Genomic DNA, 14,887 nt, shown 5'->3' on the forward strand with positions numbered 1-14,887 from the left:
TGGGGGATCTTCCTGACCCAAGAATCGAACCTGGGTCTCTTGCATTGCAGACAGATTCTTCCCATCTGAACCACTACGGAAGCCCTAGAGGGAACTAGAATGGAGTGGAGACATGGCAAGGATGTTGTCCATGTTTGTTAATGCTTTGGAAGCAGGTGGCCTGCTGAGGCTCGCAGCACCTCAGCGTGGTTCTTCGGACCCGATGTCCAGTCCTCTGTGTACTCTCCAGTCCTCTTTTGGGTCGGGGCGTGAGCAGTAGTCTGAAGCATAGCAGCTAGCTAATTCCATGGCTTCTCCATCTCTTTCTGTCTTTGTCTCCCTCTATTCCTGCCTCTGTCTCTCTCAAACACACACTGACATTTGTATGAGGGAGGGCAAAATGGAACATAGAATGTGGTTTAACTTTCAGAAGTTTAAATGAGAAGCTCTTTGTTAGTGATAAAGCAAACAAAACAAACTGGCCACAGGGTCAGCATGCTCTGGAATGTAGAATTGTTTGTCACCAGTCAAACAGCCGCCTGATGCTGGGTTTACATAATGTTTCAGCAAACCGAAACAATGAGGACATTTACCATTAACTCAAGGCCTCAGCCATAAAATCAGAATGGGGAAAGATGAGGGTCACTAACTCTGCTCTTTAAGGCCCTCAGCAAATAGCTATGCCCAGGGCAAAGTAGCTCCTTAGACCAAGTGGTCCACATTTATCAAACACCTAGTCTTTTGCCAAAGACTCTGAATAGGAAGATGGAAGACCCCAGTCCCTTCATAGGGCCAGGGGCATGCTAACATTTAGCTGGCAGACAGAGACACAAATGATGGTGAGGTGACACTGTTAAAGTGAGTTTCATTTTAGACAAAACTCCCTGTGTGAGAAGAGCAGAAGGGAGAGCCCAAGTTCTCACAGGTCAGAAAAGGTGCCCAGAGAGATAGCATTTGAAGTGAAACCAGCAGGAAGAGTGGAAGTTTCTCAGTTCTGCCTGGAGGTGTGATGGGGCAGGAGCCAAGGTGCATGCTCGAAAGAAGGTTAAATAACTGCAAGGCATGAGGAGCCTGGATTATTCCAGAAATTACCGAGAATAACTTAATGTTGTCCAATGTGAGGAGTGTCAGGAGAAGGGGTGGGGAGGGTGGCAGTCAGGTCAAGAAGGGTCTTGTGCGCATGTGAGGCCAGGTGCTGACATCTATCCTGTGCGGGGAGGGATGCCAGGGACATCTTTTGAGCTGGCTTGGCCGCATTTGCTTCTTGGCCTTGGCCCTGAGGAGTACAGGTGGGAGGGAGCGGCTGGAGGGATGAAGTGGTCCTGTGAGGGAAGGGGACGGCACTTCTGCAGTGGATGTTCTGAATGGACACCCTGAGGAGTTGCCAGGCCCGGGTAAACTGAGATCCACGCTGATAGTGGTGGGATTCGTGAGGGGACAGTGGGATGGCAGTGGGCTACATGGTCCGCTCTAGCTCCAGGCAAACTCCAGGGCTCAGGAATGGCTCTGGGGGGCTCCAGGGTCTCACCTGCCTTTTGAGGGCCATTCTCAATGCTGAGACACAGCATCACTACCGACCTGGATGTGTGTCAGGTCCGAGGGGAGCCTCTGAGGTCCTGCTGCTCTGCAATTGTCTGGAGCACAGCAGTGGTTCTTAATTAATACTTGGTGATTGAACCGAGTTGATGATATTGGTGCTAATAGAGGAGCTGGGGTGCAGCCCTGGGCACCGTCACACAAAACTCTGTCCTGGAGGAGCATCTATTCCAGGTGGTGAGAGAAGCAATTAACAAAAGAAGCAAAATGCACAGAAAGCTAGATGGTGAAATACACTGTAAGGAAACAGGTGGAGAGTGTGGTTTGCGATTTTAAATAAGATAAGCCAAGACCTGGAAGTGGGGAGTACCCCTTTGGATCTGTGGGAGACAAGCATTCCAGGAAAAGGAAGGAGGGCCAGAGTGTGGAACTGGGTGTGTGCTTAGTTTGCTGGGAAGCCACAAGGAGGCCAGCATGGCCGCAGCGAGGTCTTCGAGGTGAAGTGGGGTGAGGGCAGGGGTGTGCTGGGCGGGGCTGCCATTGTCCTTAGGCTGAGTGAGGTGGGAAGTCCCGCTGATTCTCCTGTGCTGTGCATCTTTCTCCCCTCCTGCTCCTTCCCCTCATGATCACCACTCACCGGTGCACGTTTTATAGACAGCTGGCGCAGACACAGGTGGGAGCCAATGCCACTGAAATAAGAGTTAGGGGGACTGCTCTATTTTAAGGGCCTGAAGAGCTATAGTAATCAAACACCGTGCTTTAATTCTTAGGATAAGGAGGATGATTGGAATGTGGACTAGTATCAGCTGATATTAGTTACTCTTGATTTGCTTAGGTGTGATTTTTCTACTAAGGTTACAGAGGAGAATGTCTTCATTCTGAGAAGACACATACTGAACTATTTAGGGGTGCAGTGTCTTTGATACCAGCAACTTACTTTCAAATGGCTCAGCATACACACACATGGCCACAATGAAATGGATACATACATACCTACAGACAGAATGCCAAAATATGAACAGCTGCTCCATCTTGGTGGTGGGTATGCAGCTACTAGTTCTACTAGACTATCAACTTTCATTTTAGAAAATGTTCATGTTAAAAATTTGGGGGAAATCCCCTCTGCTATGGACCATTTCTTTTGACTCTGCCTTTGACTACTGTTATTCATTTTCTTGAGATTCTGCCCAGCCCCCTCAGGCAGTTTGTTTGCTTTGGGTCAGAAATGTTTGTCTCTGGAGACTTAGACATGGAGCTCAGGGATTCAGGTGAGATGTCAGCGGGCTGGCATCTGCCTGCTTTGGGCTGGCAGACCCCAACCGAACAGGCCTGTAGTCAAAGCATAGTAGGAAGGTGCCTGACAATTTTCAGAGACACTCTGTAGGGCAAGAGGAAGACAAAGAAGAAATGCAGCCTTGCAGAGGTTATTTCCTCTCTGGAGTGTGTACTTTCCCCCTGATGTCGAGTTTCTAAATTATTTCTCTCTTTACCTGCTGTGTGAGTTGACAAAAGGCTAATGTGATTTAGAAACTCAGCAGTCATCCAGAAAGTCTATTTCCAGTCTGGTGGTTACCAGACCTCTGTCAGAGGATTGAGTTCTGGTGTATTAAATCTCAGATTTAATCCGGGGGCCAATATGTCTGTGAATATCAGAAAGCTTAACCCCCCTTCACATGGGTCACATCAATTCCATATGGTATTTTCCATGATGAAGCAAGAAATAGTACATCCAGAAAGTTGGGCTTAGCACCTATGGATCTCCTGATTAAATTTCAGTGTATAGTTAGGATGTGAGCATTTATATACACACAACCTCCGCCAGCCACATAAGACAGAAAAAATAAATAACTCCTTATGATTATTATTATTAAAAATAGAGCTCTTCAGAGCTCAGAGAAAAGCCAAATGTAGGTGATAATATATAAAGGACTTCCTAAAGGAAAAGTTGTTTGCAGCCTATTATTTGGTTTTAAAAAAGTCTTTTGTTTTGCTGCAGGAATTAAAATAAGAGACAAAAATTATTTGAAACTAAGGGAGGAAGTAGAAAATTGGTCACTATTTGTAGATTTGTCTGTTCTCGGTACAGTAGTAATAATAATAGCCACAATAGCAACAGTTAATATTTTTGAACATGTACCATATGCCAGGTATAGTTAGCACTTTTGAAATTTAATTTAATTCTGTGACAAACCTATGAAGTAGCTTCTACTATTGTCTTAATTTTTAGGGAGCTGAGGGCCAGAGAAGTTAAATAGCTTGTGTGAAGTCAGATGACCAGCAGTTACCATAGGTAGTATTTAAGCTGTCTCTTGAAGTGAGCTAAATAAAATTTGATCCTATTTTCTTTCGCAAAATCTTAGTTCCCTCACCAGGAATCAAACCCATCCCCCCTGCAGTGAAAGCACAAAGTCCTAACCATTGGATCACCAATGAATTCCCAATTCTATCCTATTTTTTAGAGGTATATATTTGTTTTTACCTTTTTCAATGGTAAGGTTTGTTCTGGTCCCTCTGGAGGATATACTGAAAATGTTAGTCCATTACATTCCTAGCAAGCCAGGTCTCTAGGGAGACAGGTCTCATCAGACTGCCAGAGTGGACCATGGCTCCAAAATTGATGGCAGACTTGGCTCCATGACGGAGAAAGCCTTGAACACAAGCGGAGGGGTTCCGGATTACCTCTCTAGAAATGGGTCATCCTAGTCACCCACCATCAATATCAGTTTTTGTGAATGGTCTGGCAAAGGGAGAAATGGGGTGTTCCTCATTCTAGGTGATGCAGAACTGAGGCACAGCGAGTCGGTTGCTCCTTTAAGTCTTTCTTTTGTCACTATGTCTGTCCCTTCGTGTTTAGTGTCACATCTTTACCTTCTTCGTCCTCCATGGACATGAGCCCCCCTCTTGTATTTGGCACACAAATCCATGTCAGGAGCCTTAGAATTACTATTTTGGCAAATTTATTAAGGTGGCCCTAGTGGTAAAGAACCTTCCTGCCAATGCAGGGGACATAAGAGATGTGGGTTCAATTCCTGGGTTGGGAAGATCCTCTAGAAGAGGGCATGGCAACCCACTCCAGTATTCTTGCTTGGAGAATCCCATGGACAGAGGGGCCTGACAGGCAAAGCATTGGACACGACTGAAGCAACGTAGCACATTAATAAATTGAGAAAGGCAGTTTTGTGTATTGGATGCCCATTATTCATCATCTCAATAAAAAACCCAAATGACTCATTTTCTTCTCAGTGTGGTGGGAAAAAACTACACTTCTGAACTGAGTCCTGGCAGTAGTCTTCCTGAATTACCACATCGCTTCACAGAGGTAAAGGGCTAGGGGAATGACCAGTGGGTTTAAATTATTTCCAGACCTGCATTGTAAAGTGCTGTGAACACTAAATAATAAATAACAGACCTGCACTGTCACAAAAATCTGGTGAAACCTTGTAATGGTTTTCATTTAGTCTTGTGTTTAATTTAGTTATAATATTCTGTACATTTACAGAAAAATAGTTTATTGTATATTCTATGATATGAGATGTTTGGCAGATCTGAATTATTTTAATCTTGGGATCATCAATATACATAAACTTTAATTTACCTCTGAAATTCCTTTGAGATAATATGAATTCCCTTCCCTGATGTTATTAGAGTTATCGTTCTTAAAAGCAAATTGAAAAACTCCCTTCTTCCTTTTTTTTTGTAAAACAATCTTTCTTTGTTCCTTTATTGTCAGTAGATAGGACTTCAAGGTGCCTGGAATAGGATCCAGTGTTTCCTGGTCTGGGCTCTGCTCCCTCTTCATGGTTGACCATTTCCCCAGATGTTATCTCTATTTTAACCTTTCTGAAGTCCCTGTATTTTCCTGCATGCATTCTGACTTGTCCAACTTCCATGGCTTTGGATAGGTGATTTGTTCACTTATCTTGCTTTACTTCCTGGAAAACTCCCAGTGGTCCTTTGAAACCTCTCAGGTATCACCCTCTCTCTGAAGACTTGCTTTCTGCTGACCTCCATTCATTGCTACCCATCTGACAGAGTAGGAGAATCTGTCTGTGTTCACATATTAACCGGCAATGTTGATCTGAATGCATTAACATGGTTTATTTACAGAATTGTATCCTTCTTAAAAATGGAATTCTACTTGAACACAAGGACTGCGTCTTCACTGTCCTTCCTTATAGCCTCTTTCTCAACTTTTTGACTCCAGTCACTGCTGTGACAGCCCTGGGCAGTTGTGACCCACTGGGTCCCTGCTTCAACTGCACCACACAATTCTTGCCTTCTGACCTGGGCCTTTCCTGAGGTTGTTGTTTCCAGAATATGAGCCATTCTGCCCCATGCACACACTGGAAGTGGGAGTGAACTAAAACCCCTTGGGGGAATGATGGGAGTTGAAGGATAAATAATCCCCACATCCCATACTATTCAGGGAGACATCCGGGTCATTCTACTAGACAGTTCAAAGCATCTCAGGACTATGGAGCTAGAGTTGCCCATTCTAGTGCCTAGTTCAGTGAAGTGGCTTTGGATCAGCTCAGCTTCCCCTCTTCCCCTGTTTAAATCTGCCCAGTCCTCCACTGTTCCTTGGAATCACATCCCAGGGTAGATGATCTTGTCTCAGGCTCTGCTTTTGGGGAGAACCTAAACTAAGACAGAGCCCTCATTTAAAACCAGCTTCACTATGTTACATTTTTCTAGATTGAGAGATGTTTGGAAACTATTTGCAAGTCTCAAACAGTAACCACTAAATAAGGATGGTACAGAATACAAGTAAATAGGATAGCATCCACTACATAATAATGCTACAATGAATGAAATGTTTTGTGAATTAGGCATTTTTATTCCCTCAGGAGATGGACTCAGACAATTGCTCAGTTTTATAAAAATAATTCTCCATAATTTTACAGCTCTGTCTTAGGTAGTAACTGAGTAGTAATGTTTTGATCATTGCTTTATAGATGGTGAGGCCCTGACCCAGCAGCTTTCACTGAGAAAGTGGTGAGGCCCTAGAAGACTCATGTCTTTCCCATAAAAGGTCAGTGCAAGGAGTCTGGGTGTGAAATCCTATACGTATACCAGTGCGCCAGGTGGCTTGCTCTGATGTGTGTGAGTGTGTGTGTGCACACATGTATGTATGTGTGTGTGTTTCTTTTTTAAAACACACAAATGGGTTCCAATCTAATGATCTTAAATATTACAATCCTTGGATTACATATAAAAAATGACATGTTTTGAAAATGAAAAGTATTGGACAGTGAAATTGACATCTAGAACCCTGTGCATTCCGAAGGTTTAAATCACAGAATTCTAGGATCTTCTACAGCTAGGAAAAAAAAAAATAGTCACTCAGGGCAGATGGTTATTAACAGAACCCAGGCTAGAACCTAGGCCTGCGGAGCCGCCTTCTCATGGTCCTTCTGTTACACCACACTGCCTTCTCTTGATGATCCTTCTTTTAAACCAGAGGTTAGCAGACTTTTTCTGTAAAGGTCCAGATAGTAAGTAATTTAGGTCTTGCTGGCCTATGGTTGCTGTCACAGCTGCTCAATTTTTATGTGAGAGCAGCCGTAGAGGATACTGCTGTAAATGAGCATGGCTGGGTTCCAGTGAAGCTTTAGTTACAAACCCCAGTGGTAGGTCTGATTTGTGTCCCGTTTTACACCATTGGTGTCATGGTAGTTTCTGCCTGATGGTCACCAAAAGGCTACTGAGTCCTAGAGAATTAAAGCCACCCCCCAGCCTGTTGGTGAGCTGGGCTGTTGCATCAGCGCCCACACACGACTGGGCTTCCTTCCAGGTCAGGGTCTGGGCAGACTCTGAGCCAGCAGCTGAGAGAGTGAGCCTGGCACCCACAGCACTCTGGTTTCCAGAAGGAATCACAAATCCCCTTCCTGTGCAGATAAAGGAACAATTGTGCCACGGGAGAACTTACTGGAAAGTAACGCAGGGTCACCAGGAAGGAAGAGGAATTCACTCCTTGGTCACAGCCCTTCGTCTGGTTGGGAGTCACTCAGACTTGGAAAGGTCAGTGCGGATGCGTGTCTGACTTTGGCCGGCCTCCAGGGCTCTGCACTCGCAGGATGAAACACTGTGCTTGGGTGATTTCTGTGTGCCCCTCAGAGCTTCCTTTGGCTGCTCCAGTGACCCCGTCCTCTTCACAGTCAGGTATACAATTCCCTGCACTGTTTCACCCCATCTCCTAAACTTACCACCTGCCAGTGCTAAGCTTTTCTTCCTATTCATCAAAATCTCCAGTAGACAAAGATCGTCTCCTCTCGTTTTCATCTTCCACAAAACTTGACAGCTTGACTTGTGAGTCCCAGGTCTAAGGACCTACAGGACAAATGTCTTTCCACAGAAGGTCAATGAAAGAAGCATGGATTAAACCCTATGCTTATGTCAGCAAACCGATGACTATTTCAGTTCGTGTGCATTCATATGTGTGCATGTGTATGTATGTGTTCATGTGTGTGCCTGTGTGTACATATGTGTGTGTATCTGAGTTAGACCTTTCAATCAGGAGCTCAACTTCCCTTTGGGCCTCTCTGAGCAGGAAAGATCCTTTAGTAGCTTCGGTACTCTTGGCTGGACTCATGAGTGGGTGTTCCCTAGCCATCATTCTCAAGTCTTTATTCCTTCTCTCTCGGTTTTCACCCCGTGATTCCATATAATGGTCTTACAGGCTGGATGATGTTTCCGATGGATTTAATCATCTAATCCTGAAGAGTACATGCATCACTTGTTTTGATGATGAACTGGTCAGAACTGCTGCTGGGCATAAGCTCCTAATGAATGTCTAAATCCTTGGACCTGAAATGACTTAGGAAAACAATGGGCATTATTAGTAGTTCTCCAAGTAGCACACTGGCCCCTGGGGAAAGGGATGCTGATAGTTCTGTGAGAGGAAGCAGGAATGAAGAGGAAGGAAGAAAGGAGGGAATAATTCATAAACAACCAATTCCTTTAGCACCTGGCTATGATTCCTCCTGCTGTGAGAAGAATACCAATGGCTTCGATATTCCATTGTTTGTTTCTGGGAAGCATTTGCTTATGTGCTGAGCGGCCTGGATCTCAGACTGGCAACAGGGCAGAAAATGTGGTCGATATGAAAGGAAAACTCCAGCCAAAATGCTTTAAATCACATTAGTTTTTCCTTTATCACCCACTTTGAAATTCTTCTTACTAAATCTCTGGTTGATTTTTAGTTACACTCCTTTAGTCTGAAGTGTGGCATATTCTTCAAGGTACAAGTTCTACTGTTCTCCTCACATTATTGCTATTTTGTTAGTTTCTTTAATTGCCTACTTTGTTTTGGTGAAATCTGTTTCGTCCTTAGTAGCAAATGCTGAGGAATGATTAATGGATACAAATGAAAAAACAGCTCACAAAACAGAAGCGAGAAAAGGTGAGGGAAGAGATATGACTCTGGGAGGATGAATGTGAAATGGCTTATCACCACAAGGTGGCGCTATTAAAACACCTCATTTTAAAGTCCTAAGAAGGTTGCAAATAAAGAAGGAAAACACAAAATTAAAGAGACTTTCACATAGAAAATACTTAGTATCAAAGGAGCGAAGTGTGTATGTGACGCTTTTTGTGTGTATCTGTGTGTGTATTAAAGCTGTAATCATTTGAGGAAGAGTAAATGTTATGGGGAACAGTGATAGAATTGTGTTTGTTTTTTTGAGGGAAGTGTTTCACAGCTAAACTCTTGTAATTCAAATATTAAATATTTTTATTAGATATTCAATACATTTAATTCCAATCCGATCTTTCCTGGAAGCTTCTGAAGTGTGGCATTGTAGACACCAGAATGATGGGTTACGCTTACCATTCCTTAATCCATTTTCATTCTACACAGAGAGCTTGCGCACTAAAGGCATTTATTTGAAAATAGCTAGTGCCCCATTAGGGGAAACATGAAGCCTGCAGGGTCTCAAATGTTCTTGACTGCTTTGGGAACTCGGCGTGTGGAAAGTTGGTAAATGAATACTTGGAAAATAATTCTTCACTTTAAAACATGTTGTCTGTTATGTGACTCCCTTGGTGCCAGTACCATTGTCAGTAAAAGTGAACGTTTTTGTGTTTGCGTGTTCTGTGTATGCATGGAGTATCCACTTACTGATGGGCAGAGAGATAAAAAGCTGATGTTTTTCAAGCCTGTACATTGAAGGTGAGGTATTGATATAATGGTACAGATAGATAATCTTTCTTGAAGAAAGGCAGAAGTGGCCAGTGATCTAATGTGAGTAAGTAGAAGCACTCAGAACTTTACACTGATGCTCCTTTATTTTGTCTCCATAGCAACCCTCTGAATCAGATGATGTTAATATCTTCATTCTCAAGGAGAGGCTCTAAGAAGTTAAATAACCTGTCAACAGTCACAAAGCTACTGTGTGGCAGAATCAAGAGGTAAGCCCAGAAATTATTCATGGGAGAACAGTGCAAGGATGTGAAAGGGAAAAAGGGTCTGCATTGTCTTGCAATTTGTATTTAGATAAAACCTGGGAAAATGACATAGGTCTCTCTGAAAGGAACAGACCTGTTCTGTTCTAATGCCTGCTTCCCATATAACCAGATGAGGGATGTATATATTGTAATACATACACATTACATATATCATAATATACACATTTTTTTCTGATTCTTTTATATAAATTTTCATCAACTTCTATGTCAGCATAACTATAACATTTTCCACCATTCACAAAACAGGAGGCCTGGAAAAGCTGAATTTTTGCTATAACTGGGGAAAATAGTATAAGTTGATCATGGAAATTGTAGCTGTGGTGTCTCCCAGATAATTCATACTAAAGAGGCATTGACCTAACTGGAAATTCAGTTCATTGTATGGAAATCAACTGGTTCCTGCTTAGGGAAAATATGTTAATAAGAATATATAACTCCAAGGACAGTGATATATACTACATGCCCATCATGCTGGTGGAATGTTCGCCTGTAGAAATATTTTTAAAAAGCTTTTTATTGTTTTGAAGTGTATGGAAGAACTGTATATCAATTATTAGACTTTATGATTGAACTATAGGGTAGTAATGTTTAGCCTTTATTTTGCAGAGATGCCTTTGGGTCCATCTGGGAAGTGGTATGGAGGGAAATGTTATGTGTGAAAGTGCTGAGGGAGTGTAGTGGGAGATACGGGTTTTAGTCATTCACTTCAGTTTATTCTGAAGCAGCCGGGCTATTTCTGAAATATACAGTGCTTTTGTACATGTGGAATATTCGATTTTGATGTCAAGTCCCATAATATATCAAGGATCTAAGAGATTTATTTAGGACAGTTTTTCGTGCAGTCATACTTAAAATATTCAGATATTTTGATGCTTTTTTAAAAATGACAAAATATCCCCTGGTCCTATGGCTATCAATATTGGATGTGACATACTATTTGAGAAGAAAAGTCATTGTAGCTTTTAAAGAGATGCATCGCAAAGGAATCAAGTTTCTAATTTTATAAAAAGGAAAGACTCGCACTCTGTGATGACCAATCTCGAACCAGCTGGAGGCTAATCATCATAGAAGCAAGAGCAGCTAAGAAGCCTTCTGATGGAAGCGGAAGACCGGGGTTTATGTTGGAGTTTTTGATGTGTCCTCTGGTGGTTCTGAAGCATTGACAGGAGTGCCATATATTTCATTGTTTCTTTGCTCATTTGTTCACAAGTGTATGTTATGAAGAGATCTCAAATGCCCACTGTAGGGATGCAAATCAGAAGACTCGGATCAGCTGCCAGCTGCCAGCCTTCTTTGTTTATGAGAAAGGTGTGCTGTTTACATCCTAGCCGATTAGTTGTATTTTCAGGATAACATCTTTGGTAAAAGTGCCACCTGCTTGTTGTTGCAATTGCACTGTTGCCATTTGCCTGTTTTGCTAACGATTTGCTGCAGTTGAAACATGGTGTGACTTGGTCTGGTTCCCAGCTCCCGAGACCACAGCAAACACAGACAGGTACCTGCTTGGCTCTCCAAGGCTGCAGACATTCCTTGGCGTGTCTTGTGCAGCACACACTGAACTTCCTGGGCCGTCCCACACCCAGCCATTGGGCCCTCACCTGGGGGCCTTCAGGGAATCTTGGGGAAACTTTGTTGATTTGGGCTCAAGGTCAAGCAATCTGTTTTAGACTTTAGGAAACTTAAAGTAAGCAATATTAAAAGGGCTCATAAAAGAGGTTTGGAGGGTTGGCTTGCAGTTGGTTTTTAATGAGACTTCAGAATCATATCTTATCTTGCTATTTAATCATTTAATCAATTATTTTCAACATGATATTTCCTTTTTTCTTAAAAAAAAGTTTGTCCCTGACAGTAAAGCATTGGCCAGAATGTAGTCTTCAGTGAATTCCTGGAATATGCCTTTTGCTTTTCTTTTATTATGATGTCCCATCTCTCCTCAGTATGGAGAAACAACAGAGGAGAAAGGGAAATGTAGGATAGATACATTCAGCATCAGAAGTCAAACTGAGGTATTTGGATTCCAAGTTCAGTGCACCGTTTTAGCATTATGAATAGTCAACCAAGTATTTAACAGCTAATCAATGAGGACCTGAGATTGTGGCTTCATTTTTAAAAATTAATTAATTTATTTTAATTGGAAGATAATTACTTTACAATATTGTGGTTCTGGGCATACATAGACATGAATCAGCCACGGGTTCCCATGTGTTCCCCATCCTGAACCCTCCCCCATCTTCCTCCCCACCCCATCCCTCCAGATTGTCCCAGAGCACTGGCCTTGACTGCCCTGCTTCATGCACCGAACTTGCACTGATCGTGTATTTTACATATGGTAATATACACGTTTCAATGCTATTCTCTCAAATCATCTCACTCTCACCTTCTCCCACATAGTCCAAAAGTCTGTTATTTACATCTGTGTCTCTTTAGCTGTCTCGCATATAGGGTCATCATTACCATCTTTCTAAATTCCATATACGTGCATTAATATACTGTATTGGTGTTTCTCTTTCTGACTTACTTCACTCTGTATAATAGGCTCCAGTCTCATCTACCTCATTAGAACTGACTCAAATGTGTTCTTTTTTTATAGCTGAGTAATATTCCATTGTGTATATGTACCACAACTTCCTTATCCATTCATCTGCCAATTGACATCTAGGTTGCTTCCATGTCCTGGCTATTGTAAACAGTGCTGCAATGAACATTGCAACGCCTGTGTCTCTTTCAATTCTGGTTTCCTCAGTGTGTATGCTCAGCAGTGGGATTCCTGGGTCATATGGCAGTTCTGGCTTCATTTTTGAGATTCACATACACCAAAAACTAGGGAGCAACATCTGAGGGCACATTTATCACTAACTTACTTGTGCACAGCCTCATTCCATAAAGGGAATGAAGTGGTCTGCCACAATGACATGCACAATAGATAATGGCAAAAAGTAAACTGGAGGAGCTGGAAGATCTAGATGAGGACAAAAGACTGATGCAAACTGAGCCAAAGGACTTCAAGTGTGTTACGTGCGGGCTCATCGGTTGTTACAGTCTGTTTTCCTCTGTGGCAGCAGCCAAGCTGAATTCAAGTGCAGAAGGACCACAGACAGAAAAGAAGAAGCGTTCCCTGATAAAAATATCCTCTCTGAGTGCATAGAGTATTCAGCACCACTCAATTCGCTGCACCCTAGAAAGTGAAACAATTTTATAGAGCTAATTTCCCTGTGTAGGAAACCAGCATTTATTGTTAGAGGATGGGGCACGAAGCAGGCAACTTGTTGGTGAAAGGAGGTCAGGTTGGGAGGTTAGCGTCCTGAGGCTGAGCCCAGAGTGGGTAATGCAAGGATCTTGGCCCGGGGAAGGTGACAGCAGTGTGCGAATGGGGACCTCTGATGACAGATGTGACCTACACCACAGTTTGGTTTGTTTTTTTTCCCTAGTATTGGTCCTAGTGTAATACATTTCAAAATAAAAGGAGGCAAAGGATTGCTTGGTAGAGAAATATGTACACTCAGTCCTAAAGAAAGAAAGGAAACTGGCAAGGGATACCCTCTTTCTACAGAGTACTTTGTTGGACTTTAGTTATAACAGGGTCATTCTAATGAAGCCAAACCAAGGCATGTGGAAGCAAAGAATTTAGGTTAGCCTGATTTTATTTCACAGTCTTTTGCAAACTTTCATGGGTCATATTGTGATGCAAGGCATTTATGTCTGCAGATGACCTTAGGTGCCCTCTCTGGGTGGCCTTGGCACTGATTCAGCTGGCCCCTGGGGGGCTCCCCTTGCCAGGGAGAGGGGCTGTAATTCTGAGCTCAGTTTCTTACCTGAAGCATGGCCTTCCTCCTGAGTGGGGTGGCCTGCAGTCTTGCATGGTTCTCAGATCTCTGGATGCTGGCTGCTGGCTTGCCCCAACAATTCTAGTAGACAGCTGGCATCTAAAGCCACCCTGCCCAGCACCAGGAATCTGTCTGCTCTTCCTATAACAGTGTCACCTTCTCCTGTGTGTCCTTATCAGAGGCAAAGAGAAAGGGGGCTCGGGGTCCTTGACTGAGACGTAAGCCACACTGCTTGTCTAGTAGGATGCCCTGGCCCCCTCTCCGTGGAGACAGAGGGTGACCCCACCTCCTCTAATATTGTGAGCCTAACTGTGAAAGCCTCCACTTCCCTCAACAAAGCCCTTTCTTGAACTTATATTCTGTGACATTGCCCTTCCCTCTAAAGTCCTTACAGACAGATTACCATCCATGAGATCCATGTTTAGGACAGTTGTTATGAAGGTAATGAGTGATAGTCTTTATATTCTAGGTTTAAATCATGACTCAGAGGTCCTTCCAAAAACTTACAGCAAAATGGCATTTACTTCATGATTGAAAATCCTCTTGAGTGCAGGGTGAGCTCTCAACCTGGAGCTAACTGGCTCTTCTTAGGCATCTTTACAGCCTTACATGGTAAAATGCTTCCTGTATTTAAATTCTAATCTCAGCCCTGTTAATGTGTTGCTCTCTGTAGGTAAGTACTAAGCAGGCCATAAAATGAAGTGTTTATGATCAGGTTTCATACTAACTCTTGAATGAAAGATGCTGAACACTATGGGTGGTCTTGTCAATGCAGTCACCATCACTAATGGTTATTTATCCATCCCAGACTGGGCGCCCTGCTCCACTGGCTGTGTGCTGAGTGGATCCTAGTGTTGGTAACAAATATGGGTTTTAATGTCATGGAAACAGCAAAGTCTTATACAAGTGGAAAGTCATCACTCAATTATTTGTCTTTTTATTGTTGTTATTGTTGTTAGAACATTAGTTAATTCAATTCTGTCCTCTGAATTGAACTTTAACTAGGATTAGTTTTTATGACAGTGAAAGACATTGCTTATGAATGAGGGAAAATAAGGATTGAATTGGTTTTTCACAAGTCT

At 42.8% G+C, this 14,887-nt stretch overlaps 1 long non-coding RNA gene across 4 annotated transcripts in view; it reads left to right on the forward strand.

Moving 5' to 3' along the window:
* Positions 1-14,887, forward strand: part of LOC145516782 (uncharacterized) — a 253,157-nt gene that overhangs the window by 50,337 nt on the left and 187,933 nt on the right. Inside the window, exons 5-7 of one of the 4 annotated variants that reach the window (XR_014061762.1) lie at positions 4,759-4,834; positions 6,471-6,547; positions 9,817-9,924. This is a non-coding gene — a long non-coding RNA (uncharacterized LOC145516782). Of the gene's footprint in view, positions 1-4,758; positions 4,835-6,470; positions 6,548-7,285; positions 7,537-9,816; positions 9,925-14,887 lie in introns of those variants that run through there. The other 3 variants (XR_014061760.1, XR_014061763.1, XR_014061764.1) reach the window with 3 other exon arrangements.

Source organism: Giraffa tippelskirchi, chromosome 8 (genome assembly GCF_054371585.1).
Source record: "Giraffa tippelskirchi isolate mGirTip1 chromosome 8, T2T-mGirTip1v1.2.pri, whole genome shotgun sequence".
Taxonomy (NCBI): Eukaryota; Metazoa; Chordata; class Mammalia; order Artiodactyla; family Giraffidae; genus Giraffa; species Giraffa tippelskirchi.